Source organism: Triticum dicoccoides, chromosome 6B, assembly GCF_002162155.2.
Source record: "Triticum dicoccoides isolate Atlit2015 ecotype Zavitan chromosome 6B, WEW_v2.0, whole genome shotgun sequence".
Lineage (NCBI taxonomy): Eukaryota > Viridiplantae > Streptophyta > Magnoliopsida > Poales > Poaceae > Triticum > Triticum dicoccoides.
Window position 1 is genome coordinate 5,021,590 of NC_041391.1, and position 12,845 is coordinate 5,034,434.

Consider the following 12,845-nt stretch of genomic DNA (forward strand, 5'->3'; position numbering starts at 1 on the left):
CACCAACCGGGACCAAAGGCCTCTTTTTCGGCAGCCCAGGAACCGGCGGCCTTTGGTCCCGGTTGGTGGCACCAACCGGGACTAATGCCCGCCCTTTAGTCCCGGTTGGTGCCACCAACCGGGACCAAAGGTCCCTGTGCTGCCCGCCTCGGGGCCAAAGTTTAGTCCCACCTCGCTAGTTGAGAGGGGAGCGCAGTGGTTTATAAGCCCCACTGCCGCACCCCTCTCGAACTCCTCTCGACCGCAGGCTTTCGGGCCTACTTGCTAAACTTTGCCTGGTGGGCCTACTAGGCCTACCGCGGGCCTGAATCCTGGCCCATAGTAGGGTTTCATGTCGTATTCAGGCCGTGGGGGCCCAGTAGGAGGCATTTATTTCTTTACTTATTGTTGCTATTTTTTTCCTGTTTTTTTGTTTTGTTTTCTGCATTATTTATTTTCTTTTGTTCTTTGCTTTATTTTTTAATTCTTTTTGCTTTTAGTTTTAGAAAAATTATAAACTTTCTGTTAGTGCCATTACTTTTCAAATTTGAAAACACTTTTTTTTGTTTTCTTTCTTGCTTTATTTATTTTATTTTGTTTCTACTTACAACAAAATACTTATTGTTGCTATTTTTAATTATTACGAGGGCCGAACCATAAGACATTAAAGCATTTCAAATGAACTCTGAAAAAGTTGAAAGTTGGCATGGTATCATAAATTGACCCACACATAGCATGTGCATGTACAAAACGGACAATGGTATCATACTCGTCAGTTACAAAGTGGGCATGGTATCATCATAATAGTTGCGGGAGAAAGTCTTCACTTTTTCTTAGCTTGTGTCATTTTCTTATTGCGCCGTAACCATGGATAATCTTCATCGTTTATCAGGATGCTGGGGTTAGCCTTGACTTTAAAGGGAGAAATTTCATGAAACTTTTCATAATCTTCAGACATGTCTGTCTTGTCCTCCACTCCCACGATGTCCCTTTTTCCTGAAAGAACTATGTGGCGCTTTGGCTCATTGTATGATGTATTCGCTTCCTTATCTTTTCTCTTTCTTGGTCTGGTAGACATGTCCTTCACATAGATAACCTGTGCCACATCATTGGTTAGGACGAACGGTTCGTCAGTGTACCCAAGATTTTTCAGATCCACTGTTGTCATTCCGTACTGTGGGTCTACCTGTACCCCGCCTCCTGACAGATTGACCCATTTGCACTTAAACAAATGGACCTTAAAATCATGTCCGTAGTCAAGTTCCCATATGTCCACTATGTAACCATAATATGTGTCCTTTCCCCTCTCGGTTGTTGCATCAAAGCGGACACCGCTGTTTTGGTTGGTGCTCTTTTGATCTTGGTCAATCGTGTAAAATGTATTCCCATTTATCTCGTATTCTTTCCAAATCAATACAGTCAAAGATGGTCCACTGGATAACAAGTACAGCTCATCACAAACAGTGTTGTCACCTCTGATACGTGCTTCCAACCAACTGCTGAAAGTCCTGATGTGTTCACATGTAATCCAGTCGTCGCACTGCTCGGGGTGTTTGGAGTGCAGACTGTTCTTGTGTTCATCGACATACGGGGTCACCAAGGTAGAGTTCTGTAGAACTGTGTAGTGTGCTTGAGACCAAGAATATCCGTCCCTGCATATTATTGAGTCCCTTCCAAGCGTGCCTTTTCCAGTCAGTCTCCCCTCATACCGCGATTTAGGGAGACCTATCTTCTTAAGGCCAGGAATGAAGTCAACACAAAACCCGATGACATCCTCTGTTTGATGGCCCATGGAGATGCTTCCTTCTGGCCTAGCGCGGTTACTGACATATTTCTTTAGGACTCACATGAACCTCTCAAAGGGGTACATATTGTGTAGAAATACGGGGCCCAGAATGACAATCTCGTCAACTAGATGAACTAGGACGTGCGTCATGATATTGAAGAAGGATGGTGGGAACACCAGCTCGAAACTGACAAGACATTGCACCACATCACTCCTTAGCCTTGGTATGATTTCTGGATCGATCACCTTCTGAGAGATTGCATTGAGGAATGCACATAGCTTCACAATGGCTAATCGGACGTTTTCCGGTAGAAGCCCCCTCAATGCAACCGGAAGCAGTTGCGTCATAATCACGTGGCAGTCATGAGACTTTAGGTTCTGAAACTTTTTCTCTGCCATATATATTATTCCTTTTATATTAGACGAGAAGCCAGTCGGGACCTTCATACTAAGCAGGCATTCAAAGAAGATTTCCTTCTCTTCTTTGGTAAGAGCATAGCTGGCAGGACCTTCATACTGCTTTGGAGGCATGCCGTCTTTTTCGTGCAAATGTTGTAGGTCCTCCCGTGCCTCAGCTGTATCTTTTGTCTTCCCATACACGCCCAAGAAGCCTAGCAGATTCACGCAAAGGTTCTTCGTCACGTGCATCACGTCGATCGAAGAGCGGACCTCTAGGTTTTTCCAGTAGGGTAGGTCCCAAAATATAGATTTCTTCTTCCACATGGGTGTGTGTCCCCCAGCGTCACTCGGAATAGCTAGTGCGCCGGGACCCTTTCCAAAGATTACGTGTAAATCATTGACCATAGCAAGTACGTGATCACCGGTACGCATGGCGGGCTTCTTCCGGTGATCTACCTCGCCTTTGAAATGCTTGCCTTTATTTCGACATTGATGGTTGGTCGGAAGAAATCGACGATGGCCCAGGTACACATTCTTCCTGCAGCTTGCCAGGTATATACTATCGGTGTCAAGTAAACAGTGCGTGCATGCGTGGTATCCCTTGTTTGTCTGTCCTGAAAGGTTACTGAGAGCGGGCCAATCGTTGATGGTCACGAACAACAACGCCTTTAGGTTAAATTCCTCTTGTTTGTGCTCATCCCACGTACGTACACCGTTTCCATTCCACAGCTGTAAAAGTTCTTCAACTAATGGCCTTAGGTACACATCAATGTCGTTGCCGGGTTGCTTAGGGCCTTGGATGAGAACTGACATCATAATGAACTTCCGCTTCATGCACATCCAAGGAGGAAGGTTATACATACATAGAGTCACGGGCCAGGTGCTGTGATTGCTGCTCTGCTCCCCGAAAGGATTAATGCCATCCGCGCTTAAAGCAAACCATATGTTCCTTGGCTCACTTGCAAACTCATCCCAGTACTTTCTCTCGATTTTTCTCCACTGTGACCCGTCAGCGCGTGCTCTCAACTTCCCGTCTTTCTTACGGTCCTCACTGTGCCATCGCATCAACTTGGCATGCTCTCTGTTTCTGAACAGACGTTTCAACCACGGTATTATAGGAGCATACCACATCACCTTCGCAGGAACCCTCTTCCTGGGGGGCTCGCCGTCAACATCACCAGGGTCATCTCGTCTGATCTTATACCGTAATGCACCACATACCGGGCATGCGTTCAGATCCTTGTACGCACTGCGGAAGAGGATGCAGTCATTAGGGCATGCATGTATCTTCTGCACCTCCAATCCTAGAGGGCATACGACCTTCTTTGCTGCGTATGTACTGTCGGGCAATTCGTTATCCTTTGGAAGCTTCTTCTTCAATATTTTCAGTAGCTTCTCAAATCCTTTGTCAGGCACAACATTCTCTGCCTTCCACTGCAGCAATTCCAGTACGGTACCGAGCTTTGTGTTGCCATCTTCGCAATTGGGGTACAACCCTTTTTGTGGTCCTCTAACATCCGATCGAACTTCAGCTTCTCCTTTTGACTTTCGCATTGCGTCCTTGCATCGACAATGACCCGGCGGAGATCATCATCATCGGGCACATCGTCTGGTTCCTCTTGATCTTCAGCAGCTTCGCCCGTTGCAGCATCATCGTGCACATCGTCTTCCTCTTGATCTTCAGTAGCATCACCGTATTCAGGGGGCACATAGTTGTCATCGTACTCTTCTTCTTCGCTGTCTTCCATCATAACCCCTATTTCTCCGTGCCTCGTCCAAACATTATAGTGTGGCATGAAACCCTTGTAAAGCAGGTGGGTGTGGAGGATTTTCCGGTCAGAGTAAGACTTCGTATTCCCACATATAGGGCATGGACAACACATAAAACCATTCTGCTTGTTTGCCTCAGCCACTTCGAGAAAATCATGCACGCCCTTAATGTACTCGGAGGTGTGTCTTGAACCGTACATCCATTGCCGGTTCATCTGCGTGCATTATATATAATTAAGTGTGTCAAAAATCATTACAGAACATCATGAATAGATAATTAAGTGACCAAATTAATAGAAGTTCATAATCGCATTAAAACCAAAGTACATACATAGTTCTCATCTAACAACATAAAGCTCTGCAGAGCATCTAAATTAATTAAACCATACACTGAAACTATGTAAAACATTTCAATGCGAAAACAAATGCGATCATAATCGCAACCAATGTAACAACTGATCCAACGACATAATGATACCAAGCCTCGGTATGAATGGCATATTTTCTAATCTTTCTAATCTTCAAGCGCATTGCATCCATCTTGATCTTGTGATCATCGACGACATCCGCAACATGCAACTCCAATATCATCTTCTCCTCCTCAATTTTTCTAATTTTTTCCTTCAACAAATTGTTTTTTTCTTCAACTAAATTTAACCTCTCGACAATAGGGTCGGTTGGAATTTCCGGTTCAACAACCTCTTAGATAAATAAAATCTATGTCACGTTGGTCGGCATAATTGTCATAAACAATAAATGAACCAATAGTTATGAAAAGATAATATATACCACATCTGAATCATAGACAGGACGAGGGCCGACGGGGGCGGATACCAAAACCATCGCACTATATAAGATGCAATAATAAAAGTAAGAAAATTATACAAGTATCTATATAAACATACAAGTAAGAGTTTGTTTTTTCCTTTCAGAAAGAAGATAAGAACAAGAGGCTCACCACGGTGGTGCCGGTGACGAGATCGGTGCGGGCGATCGACGGCGGTGAAGACGGGGACGGGACGTGACGGACCGCTAAACCTAGACAAATATTGAGAAAAATGGAGCTTAGAGGTGGAGCTTGGAGAGGAGAAAGCTTAAGTAGTGTGGCTCGGGCATTCCATCGAACACCTCGTGTGCATAGGAGGTGAGCTAGAGCACCACAAAGCTCTCTCCTCGCGGGCCACGAAAAACAGAACAGTGAGAGTGCTCTGCTCGCGTTGTATATATAGGAAATTAATTGGTCCCGATTCATGGCATGAATCGGGACTAAAGGGCAGCCTTTGGTTCCGGTTCATTCCCCCAACCGGGACCAATGGTGGTGGGCCAGGAGCAAGGCACATTGGTCCCGGTTCGTCCCACCAACCGGGACCAAAAGGTCCAGACGAACCGGGACCAATGGCCCACGTGGCCCGGCCGGCCCCCGGGCTCACGAACCGGGTCCAATGCCCCCATTGGTCCCGATTCTGGATTGAACCGGGACTAATGGGCTGACCCGGCCTGGACCATTGCCCCCTTTTCTACTAGTGCATGGTGATGTGGGGCGTGGACCGGCTTGCCGTCCATTGGCTCGTTTGTCTTGCTGCCTTCCGGAGAGCTCGCTGCAAGCCAACTTGTATATGGCTGGCTCGACGGGCCTACCAGTGAGTGGCATAGCTGAAGTGCTCCTTCTTTTGTTCGCGGTAGATCCTATCCCATATGGCTTTGGTGCTCGAGGCCAAGGTGGGTGTGGTGCACAGAGGGGATGGAAAGCAAAGGTGTGATGCGGTTGTTTTTTTTTTTGCGGGTAGAAATTTGTATTACTCATCCACCAAAGTCCTTACAATCAATCGCAGCTAGTTCCAAAGCCTCAGGAGGACCAGAACCTAACCAAGTCATGGTTCTACCCTCACTACGAGCAAATTTAGCTAAGCTATCACTAACTTTATTTTGGCTACGACTTACATGAGTAATACAATTTTCACGTAAAGACATAAGATATCTAATCTCCTTGATGATAGACGAATATACCGATCTGTCAACCTCTGAAGCCTGGATCAATTTCACTGCAAAGGTGCGATGCGGTTGTTGACAGACCTGGCCACGTTTAAATAGCAAAGGGGTATTGCCAAGTTTACTAGAACTCGTGGGAGTCAATCATCGACGCGTGTCAATTGTTTTTGTTTCATTGACAAACCGGTTGCAACTAAAAATTGTAAGGAAAAAACCATTTTGTACTACTCAACTTTGTTTTCTTGTGAGCTGCCCGTCTTTGAATTTGGTTTCTTTATATAGCTTGTAATAGATGCTCTCTCATTCTTGTAGGGGTTAATAAAATAAAATAAAAGGCTCTTTCATAGCCTTTCATTATTTTTGAGCAACTCTCGCAGTCTCTCTCTTTTTTTTTTTGAGCAACCTCTCACAGTCTCTTTTTTTTTTGAGAAATCTCGCAGTTTCTCATTTTTTTTGAGGGTTTAGCCAAACTTTATTCATCAAACACCACATGAGAAGGTATTAATTTGAATGCATTTATGAGACGTGCGGATAATGATGGAGCCCAGCCCAGGAAGGAGGCCGGCCCAACAGAGCCCAGTAGTAGAATGGGTTTTGAGAAAGAAGTAACGCAAGTATGGGCGAGCGGCGCGGCGTGTCGAAGTCGACGTCTCCTCCTCCCAACACACCGGTGCGTCGCCTCCCCTCCCAAGCCGCCTTCCGGTGCCGAGTCTCCCCTGTCCGCTCCCTCGACAGCAACACCGGCGGCGTAAGTCCCTCCCCTCCTCTCTTCACTCCAACAACTTGGCTTAGAAGATACATCTCTCTCTTGTTTCGATGGTCGATTCTCTCGTCAATGCCGATTCCGTCTGCTGTAACCCTATATCTATCTCTGCATCTAGTCTGAAAGTTCATTAATTTCACATATCTGCATTGCATAGCCAAATATCTACTCTTTGCCTGGATTGGATTTGCATCCGAATCGTATGCAGTAAGCAAGGCACGCGGTTGCCAAATCTGCAAATCCAATCATTCGTCCTGCTCTGCTCTGTCCCAACACAGTTCCACTTTTATTTGTTTTGTTAGCTAAATAAATACAGCAGCTTTGTCCTCCTGCCATTTGTTTGTCAAAAATCAAAATAGAAGAATGCATATCTCTTTTATAAAGTATATACTTATTTTGTAACAATCCGTTTCCTCGTACAGGACGGTGTCTGCACAGTACTCAGATGTCTTCTGATGCCACAAGGAAGGATTACCTGTGCTTTCTTCGGCGGGGGTGCCGCTGTCGCTTCTTCTGGTGCTCAATAATATCTCGGCATTGGATTTGATGGAAATGGCGCCGCTCCCTCCTGGATACCGGTTCCAACCGACCGATGTTGAACTCATCCTCTACTATCTAAAGAGGAGGATACTGGGCCGGGTAAAAAGTTGCGCCGCAATGCCGTTACAGAAATCGACATCTACAAATTCGCCCCCTGGGATCTTCCAGGTACATTTGAATTTAATTTATCCCTCTCTCGCATTACGAACATCTGAAAGTACTGCATAACCACATGCGGCTGTCAAGCATGCTACTTTGCACAAAACTGCCCTGCAAACTCCTCTTCTAACCGTTTGTTTTAACTTTGTTCAGGAAAATCTTCAATGCCTACTGGGGATCTTCAGTGGTATTTCTTTTGTAGTTGCGGCCGCAAGTACCCTACCGGGTCAAGAACTAACCGGTCAAACCAAGCTGGGCACTGGAAAGCTACTGGAAAGGACAGGAAGGTGGACTGTTGGGATGAAGAGGACGCTGGTGTTTCATGCTGGCAAGGGACGCAAGGAGGAAAGAACTGACTGGGTCATGCATGAATATAGGCTGGTCGAAAGCGAAACACCTAACGCTGGTGTTAGACTGGTATGCTTCTTTGCTGTCTTTCTATTAGTTTCACTATATCTCTTCTATGAAATGGACTTCTTGCTCCTAAAGCACTTGTTTGCGTTAGATCGATGACTGCTTACTCCCCTGAAGAATTATTTTTCAGTTGTTTACATTGATGATTGCTTGCTCCCCTGAAAAATTATTTTTCAGTTGTTTACGGAGATTGGGAAATGAATGAAACTCGTATTAATTCATATGTATAGAACTATAAAGGGGTCAATGTATGGACGATTCAAAAACACCAATGTAGCATGCCATGCATGATCCAGCAAATTATCGCTCGACACATGTCCCAACTATTTAATGTTGAGTAAGATGCAAGTTTTCCTTTTCCGTACAAGCTGAACTGTTTCCAACGTACATTACAATACACGTACGTGGCACCAACGTAAAATGAATGCTCCTAATGCCCTTTTGTTTCTAGTAAATTATATCCTGAGATCGTATTTGGGAAGATAGTAAGTAGCAAGGATGGAAAGGTCCAAACAGCAAAAAATAAACTGTGTTATAATTAAAGAATTGCAGCAATTACCCACTCCTCAAACTGAAGGAGGCACTTAATTAGTTTATTCTTTGACTGAGAAAAGTTAGCACTGATGTGATCATTTTCCGTTTTTTACTGTTGCAGGACGATTTCGTTCTCCGCAAAGTCTATCAGAAAAGCGGTCCAGGTCCCAAGATTGGGGAACAGTATGGCGCTCCATTAGAGGAAGAGGAAGAGAAAGAGGAATTGAATGATGCGAATTGGGACGCTTACTGTTTATCCAATTCTTCCGCACCTGGACCAAGCCATGGTGGTGTGTTGAACTCTGTGGGTGAATCAGTTAGTGATGGCGGCAGGGTTTCCTTGAGCCTTTTGTCGGCAAATAACGGCAAGAGCTCCTCCAGTGGTATCCGTCCTGATAGGGCTTCTCATCTGGATGTTAATTGGGACAGCATACATATGCAGCAGCTAGCTGATATTATGGGTCGTCTCTCTACGAATCCTGTAGGCCAAGATGGTCCATCGGTAAATTTTCTTTCTGTGTCTTGCTATCTGCTGTATGCTCATTGTGTCAACTCGATCTTATATATATTAAATTTAACTTTTTCTTTGGTTTGGATGCAGTCTGATTCGACCGCTTACCATGACACAGAAGCATTGTTTGACGATCGTGAAGCTATATTTGACATAACGGACCAAGTTGTGCCTTCTTCACTGGTTAGCCTCTGCAAGCAGTGTGACTCATGCGGCGTTCGGCTGATCGACCCTTTGCTGGAACCAGTGGCAGGCGAACTGTACCTGGAGCTGAATGACCTGCGGTTGTGCCATGCCGGTCATGTTCCAGACGGCAGCAGGAGTTAAGGCAACGTCCATAGTAGCAGCACGGCCAGTGGCACCGTATCTGCGGCAGTTTCTAGGTCAGGGACGCCGTCTAGCTAGAAGAAGTGTGATCTCAGGGGTATGCTCAGTTGTCACTTGAGGCTTTCATTCGTGGTTGTGCATTAGTCATCTGTCAAGTAAGTAACGGGGGAGTCTGACAAGGTGTACTGGTCTAGTCAGTAGGTAGGTATGTTTTTTGGTCGGCATGAGACGTTGAAGGATTCGCAACCCTTTTTTGTTGCAATGAGGAGGCAGATAGATATGGAAGGGATGAGGAGGAGAAGATGTGAATATTGGGAGCGGAGCGGAGGGTCCTTTCCCTTGAGTCTGTTAGTGACTGGATGGCGAGGGCAGGTTGAGGTGAGTTATATCTATCATGTCATAGAATTTTAGCTAAAAATTCAACTCACGCCTCGAGAAAAAATATGATAAATCGTGACATGAATGTTGTTAATTTAAACTGGGCTGTGAACTGGGCCTGTTTGCACTACCACAGCCGTATTTGGTATGCTTGTTTTGCCTAAAAAAATGGTATGCTTGTTTCTCTTGCTGCGAGTTTAATTTAAGACTGAAATTTTGTAACACGTTAGATGTATGCTATTTCTTTATACTAACTATTTTAACAATTCTCCAGAATTTTAGTACAAGTTTTCGATGTTCGGTGCACTGGTAGCACATGCAGAAAATGGTTCGGGTCTAGTTTCTTGAGTTGTGGTTGAGTGCAGGCGCCGCAACACAAGGGATGATGGATACGACAGAGAGATGATGTGGTCGCGATACCATATAAGGTTCTGAGGCTGGAAGCATGTGCCGTTGGGCAGGGATGCGTACGTGTTATATGGAGCAATCCGATTGCATAGATTTGGATCGTTAGCTTGAGCTTGACCCACATATTTGCTATACAGAGATATGGGTCAGACTCAGCTAAGTAACCACCCACGACAACACACGCACGCCCCTAGGCCTTCTAGATTATATATTCGGTTTATACACTACCGAATACACGTACAATATTAATCATGCTAAGTCATAAACCAAAGAAAAGCATTACACACATCAATAATCATTAAAACCACTATTTTGAACAAATTTGAACTAAACCATGACACTTATTTTGGGACAGAGGAAAGTAGGTACCTATATAAGCTCCATCATTTGAGACCTCATCCTGGACGGATATTTCTTGCCAGTGAAGCCCAACCCATGGCCACATGCACGTAAGCTCGATCATACATGTGGTCTGTAAATGAGAACCAACCGATCCTCCATTTTTTCTTGAACAAGAAGCCACAAAAGACAATCCACAGACCTACTACAAATCCTATGCACATGCTGATGTATAACAAAACCACATCACTCATTCCTTCATTATGCTCTTGGGGAGCATATGGAATTATGTCAGTTCGTGAGCAATTCCTTGGGACAGGTGGACCACATAGACCTGGGTTGCCAATATATATGGACGCTTGGTCCTCTAATGTTCTTAATTGGTTCCCGGATGGTATAGTCCCAGTCAGATCATTATATGACAAGTTCAAGCGGGTTAGCGACGTTAGAGATGATATGCTTGTAGGGATTTCACGAGAGAGCCCATTGTGCGAGAGGTCAAAAGATTCCAAAGCTTGTAGCGCATCGATGCTTTGGGGTATTATGTCAGTCAGACTATTCTAGGATAAGTTCAAGTTCTTTAATGCAATGGGCATGCCAATTTCCTTAGGGATCCGCCCTGTCAAACTGTTGCTGGAAAAATCAAGGTTTACCATGTATGCCATCCCTTTGGTATATTCAAGCACTTGACCTTTTATCTCCACCTCTACAGTATAAGCATCAACGGACATGGCCTTAGAAACTCCACCAACTACAATATAATTGACAAGGTCAACAAGGCCACCACTTTTATTGGAAGTAAAAGTCATAGCTTTGAGATTCCCAAGTGATCGTGGTATGTTCCCTGAGATGTTGTTGCATGCAATGTCTAAAAATTGAAGCCCCTTCATCCTAGTTAGTTGATCAGGGATGCCGCCAGAGAACATGTTTTAGCGCAAATTTAGAAGTGCCAATTGTGGCAACTTTGACTCAATCCATGTTGGTAAGCTCCAAGAAAATTTTTTGTATGCCAGATCCAAAAGTTTTAGCTCTCTGCATTTCTGAAGAAACAACGGGAATGCTCCTGAAATATGGTTGTTGTTCAATTTAAGCAAGGTAATAGTTGAGCTGTCGAATCCTCGAGAGCAATTGTGCAACCAGTAGGTTTTTTGATAGGTCTAGAAATTTCAACTGTTGCAACTGAAGAATGGAGCATGGAATAGTTCCTGAAAAGGAATTATTGAAGAGAAGGAGTACTTCTAGCATTGGTGCTCCTATAACTTATGGCAGTGCGCCTGGCATATTGTTTCCGGAGAGGTCCAAGTATAATAGACTATTTGGAAGTTTTGGAATTGGGCCAACAATCTCGTTAAAACTTACATCCAGTATTTGCAAGGAAGATAATGGGTTAGGAAGCATGCCAACAAGCCGATTTCTTGACAAATCCAAATACTCAAAAGAAGGATTAACAATCCAGAGAGGTATGCTATCATGTATGCTTGTGCTCGAAACATCAAGATAAGTGATAGTTGGTTGGTTAAGCCAAGATGGAAACTTGGGCCCTAGTATACAAGATCTAAAGCCTGCATAGGATAAGTTGAATGGAGCTTTCCATGTACTATCGACCTTCACAGTTAAGGAATTATCAGAGATATCTAGGTTTTGTGAGGTGGTCAGATATGTGAAATGGTCCTCGGTGATTGTACCATGTAGGTTGTTGTGGGCCAGCAATAATTCGTTCAAATTTATGAGTTCCCGTATACTAACGGGTACCTCTCCATACAACTCGTTGTTGTCGAGGTCGATCTTGGCGAAGCTGCTAAAGTTCCCTAACCGATGCAGTAGCTCTGCCACATCCATGATGATGAAGTTGGTTTCTAATACGAGCTCTATTAGATTCTGTAGTTTCTGGAAGCTCAACGGCACCATGCCAGTGAACTTGTTCGAACCAAGATACATACTCTGAAGAGAGGTCGAGGTCCCCACTGCGTCAGAGATATTGGACCATCGATTCTGCAATCAGTTAGGTAGAGACTTTGGAGGCAGGGTAGATCCCAAAGCAAATTTTTGGCTCCAAGAGATGTGTTGAAGGAGTTTGAAATAAGGCTGAGGGACTCCAGGGATGTGAGATTTGAATGCGCCGCGGGAGACATGGAGTTCTGAAGCGCACAATAACTTAAATCAAGGTTTGTCAAGCGGGGGAGCATGTTGATAGCATGAAGCCAGTTGGTGGCAGCGATGAGGTCCACCTTAGACATTCCGAGGACCTGTAGCTTCTGTAGGCACGACACCCATGTGAGCAAGGAGGAGCATATCTCACCTCCAACGCGGTCCATGGACGAGTCGAATGGCCATCCGTTGTTGATATTGAGCATGATGACATGGCCGGTCCGGTTGCTTCAAACGACGCTGGTCCAGCGGCAGCACTCCACACCTCGCCATGACAACAGGAAGTTGATCGGGTCGGTGAAGCCGCGGCCTTGAAGTCGAGAAGTGTGTCCCGCTCACGGGGGACACAGAGGGTGCCTGCTGGTGTTGGTGGAAGGGCTGGAGCCGAGGAGCTCTGGTGG

At 45.0% G+C, this 12,845-nt stretch overlaps 2 pseudogenes; one reads left to right on the forward strand and one right to left on the reverse strand.

The window, feature by feature from the left end:
• Positions 1–7,232: 7,232 nt before the first annotated feature.
• On the forward strand, positions 7,233–9,171 carry LOC119323881 (annotated as a pseudogene).
• Positions 9,172–10,352: 1,181 nt separating this feature from the next.
• On the reverse strand, positions 10,353–12,611 carry LOC119323882 (annotated as a pseudogene).
• Between the last annotated feature and the right edge of the window lie 234 nt (positions 12,612–12,845).